Here is a 4076-nt window from a genome sequence, read left to right as displayed (position 1 = left end):
GCTCTCAGAGCATCCTCTCCCACTACTAATCTGGTCCCCTAGGTAGCAGAAATTATCTACTACTTCTAATGAGCCACCAGGACGTTTGAGAGAATCAATTTCCTCAGTCTCTAAAGTTTTTTATGGATCCTGTGCATCTTCCACATACGAAAACTATCTTCTCTGATAACCTTCCCATTAATCGACTGCACCTCGTGTGTCCATAGCTTACACTGGGTACACCGTATGTAGTATGTGTTTTGCTAGTTCGTGGGTAGGCTGCGCTTAAAGGCGTAAGAGAATATATTCTCTCGATGTATCTGGTGTTAAAAGACCTGGAAGTCATAGAACAAGCGCGATAACTTGCATCAGGCCCCATTCGGGAGAGATAGAGATCGATGTTTCGTCATTTTTTGTGATTTGTCAACACTGCATACCAGAACGAGGCCAGATGTAAGCTAAATCGCCTTCTATAACTACATGCAAAATGGTGTAAGAACCATCTGCTGGTATGTCCCAACGTTTCATACCGCGGAAAAAAAAGAATTCAAATATGATTTCAAACTGTTATAAACTAAAATTCCAGGCTCTTGAAAAATTTTTTTAAATTCTTTTTGTACGCAAATTTTGACGCCTAAATCCAGGATATGTCCTGAAAAATACGAGCAAGTTAAATTGGATGTCTTCATGTCATTCGGTCTGGAATTTACAATTTGCTACGCTCTCCCGCCACCCATATTTTTGTTGCTTTATTCCGCCTTTTCTTGTTTCTTTGTTTCCTTGGTAAGGTGGTTTTATCGATAATTTTATCATTTATACTTTTAACGCTTTTCTTTCCGTAAAAATGCTTGTAAATAAACAAAAGATTAAATTTACAAAAAAAAAAAAATCGAAATAAGCCCCAATAAGCTTTCACGTTGTAATTCTGATAGAACCGGAAGAGAGTCATCTCCCTGCAGGAGTTTGACGCTCTTCTGTAATCACATGCATACAGAAGAGCTCAACTTCATCAGTTTGTGTTGTGTTTGTTTATTGTTTACAGGTTAGTTCAGATTTCTACTTTCATTTTTATTATATATTATTAATTAACCTAAATATTTTTGCTATTTTGTTTACTTTAATTAATTTACCATTCACGATCCATTATTTAGACGTTGTCTAAGTAAACGAGATGCTTTTATTTTAAAATCGGGAATAATTTTTAGGTGGCGGGAAGAGGAAATTGTAACAGCAAAACGATCTGTAATATAATTAAAGAATGTTGTTAAATTTTTCAGACTTTTTCAAATTTTCTACATTGATGAGTTTTTCGTTATTTTTTGTAATCTGCTGAAAATTTGAAATACTTCAAGTGGTTGGAAGAAATTTAGCAGGGTCCTATTTTAATATTAGTATTTTTTGTGATGTGGACGAAATGATATTTTTATTTGATTTTGTAAGAAACTAAATATGACTCTACACGATGAGACATTGCACTTAATGTTTGAAAATATCTTGGCGAACAAAAGTACCGATGAAATAATCCTGCTGGTCTGATCAGCTACAACCTCCATAGCTTTGAGCTATTCTGGCTCTTTACTTTCTTTAGTTCACATAGCACCGAGGTCGGCTTTACCTTTTATCCTTTCATCCTTAAAATAAATACCAGTCTGATTACGATAGTATCAACAAACTTCTCCTATGGAATTGCTGGCCTTGTGCTTGAATTTGAAACAATTATTCCAGCTGGGCAGAACTGTGAGAGCGTCGGACGAAAATGCTTAGCGGTGTTTCTTTCGGCTCCTTTATGTTCTGAATTCAAATCACGCCGGGATCAATTTTGTTTTTCGTCCCTCCGGAGTCGATAAAATATATTATCAATCAGGTACTGTGATCGATGTAATCGACTTGCCCCCCACCTTCCCCTAAAATTACTGGTCCTGTGCCAACATTTAAGGCCATTATCTTTGTTATTTTACGAGCACTTGACGATAAAATACGGTAAGAATTCGGTAATGTTTCGTAAACAAGCTCCGGAACAAAACAAGATAGAAACGATATACTGAACTCCAAAAATATCTAGAAAAATTCTAAAGTATTGTTTTATTATTCATAAAAAAAAACACTACAAAACAGTAATTGACTTAGTTTAATTAGTCTTACTAATCACAGGCTCCCTCATTGTTTCAAAGTATTATTACACCATGTGTGGAGTCGCGGGATGTCTACAAGAATTACGAGGTGCAGTGTTTTATTGTTTATAAAATATATAGGCACCCCTTCGGTATTGGTCTAAAGAGTGTCTGAATGAGGAGACGACGTCATTCACCCTTTATTCTAATTTAGCCTCTTTATGTCATGAGGGATGGTTATGTGGGTGAATGATGTATACCAATATCAAAGGATTGCTGATATACATATAAAACTAATTTTATATATCATGAAGCAGTAATTAACTCATTTTAATTAATCTTAGTAGCTACTTCCATAAAATTTGTGACTTATTTGTAAATTGGGTGGATGTGTTATGTTGTTTCTATGCGATTCCTTTTTTGTACCTGAGGTTCTTGTTCAAGGGTTTAGTGGAACAAATCAAACCCAGTAGTTGTTTCTTAAAATCCGATATTGTGTCGGTCGCTTTTGCCAAGCCACTAAGTTGCTGAGATGTAAACAAACCAACATTGGTTGTCAAGCAATGGTGGGAGATAAACACAAAGACATATATATATGTGTATGTGACAAGATTCTTTCAGTTTCCATCTGCCAAATCGACTCATAAGGCTTCGATCAGCCAGGAGCTATAATTAGAGGACACTTACCCAAGGTGCTGCACAGGGGCACTGAATCTGAAACCATGTGGTTGAGAAACAAACTTCTTAGTCATACAGCCATGTCTGCATTTATATATATATATATATATATATATATAATATATAGAGATAGTTAGATAGATAATAGGCGCAGGAGTGGCTGTGTAGTAAGTAGCTTGCTTACCAATCACATGGTCCTGGGTTCAGTCCCACCTCGTGGCACCTTGGGCAAGTGTCTTCTACTATAGCCTCGGGCCGACCAAAGCCTTGTGTGTGGATTTGGTAGACGGAAACTGAAAGAAGCCTGTCGTATATATATGTATGTGTGTCTGTGTTTGTCCCCCCCACCATCGCTTGACAACCGATGCTGGTGTGTTTACGTTCTCGTAACTTAGCAATTTGGCAAAAAAGACCGATAGAATAAGTACTAGGCTTACAAAGAATAAGTCCTGGGGTCGATTTGCTCGACTAAAGGCGGTGCACCAGCATGGCTGCAGTCAAATGACTGAAACAAGTAAAAGAGTATAGATATATATATGTATGTTTGTGTGTACATACAAGTATGGTGATGCAAATGGGAAATAGAACTGAAAATGTGTGTATATGTATATTCTATTAATATTTAGTTGAAGCAATGAAGTTTGATAAGTGCCAACACACAGAACTCCCAGTCCTTGTCACTCTGTTGCTTCTGCTAAATATTAAATACTATACACACACATATGTATACACTTAGACTAGAGTTGGTACCAGGAAGGGTTTCAGGCCATAGAAAATTTACCCAAGTGGACGGTCAAAGTAACAATGATGACATTGTATAAACTGGTGGGGGTAGATCTGCATATTACCTTACGCTTACCTCTAAGTGTTTGCATTTTCTCCACTCTTTGACAGGTTTTGTTGCTGATCAAATATGTTAAATTTGTTGGGTGAATGTTGCTGAAACAACCATTGGTGACAGAAATTCTGATTCATCTGTGTAATATTGAACGGTCTGGGTAAGGTGAGTCAGCATGTTTGCATTATTTTTACAGTGAACTGACAGAATCATTAGCATGGCAAGCTGCCAGAAACGTTAGCACACCAAGCGAAATGCTTAGCGGTATTTCATCTGTCTCTACGTTCTGAGTTCAAATTCCGCTGAAGTCGACTTTGCCTTTCATCCTTTCGGGGTCAATAAATTAAGTACCAGTTACACACTGGGGTTGATGTAATCGACTTAATCTCCTTGTCTGTCCTTGTTTGTCCCCTCTGTGTTTAGCCCCTTGTGGGCAATAAAGAAATAAGAAACGTTAGCACACCAAGCGA

General features: G+C 37.2%; 1 protein-coding gene across 1 annotated transcript in view; it reads left to right on the top strand.

Annotated features, from left to right (window-relative positions):
* Positions 1-883: 883 nt before the first annotated feature.
* LOC106881986 (paired amphipathic helix protein Sin3a) overlaps positions 884-4076 on the top strand; it is a 162218-nt gene continuing 159025 nt past the window's right edge. The window contains exons 1-2 of the mRNA XM_014932524.2: positions 884-1021; positions 3663-3766. The gene's annotated coding sequence lies outside the window, so the exon portion shown is untranslated. The remainder of the gene's footprint in view (positions 1022-3662; positions 3767-4076) is intronic.

Source organism: Octopus bimaculoides, chromosome 18, assembly GCF_001194135.2.
Source record: "Octopus bimaculoides isolate UCB-OBI-ISO-001 chromosome 18, ASM119413v2, whole genome shotgun sequence".
Lineage (NCBI taxonomy): Eukaryota > Metazoa > Mollusca > Cephalopoda > Octopoda > Octopodidae > Octopus > Octopus bimaculoides.
Note: the sequence above shows the minus strand (reverse complement) of the source record. Positions and strands in the feature narration are given on the sequence as shown.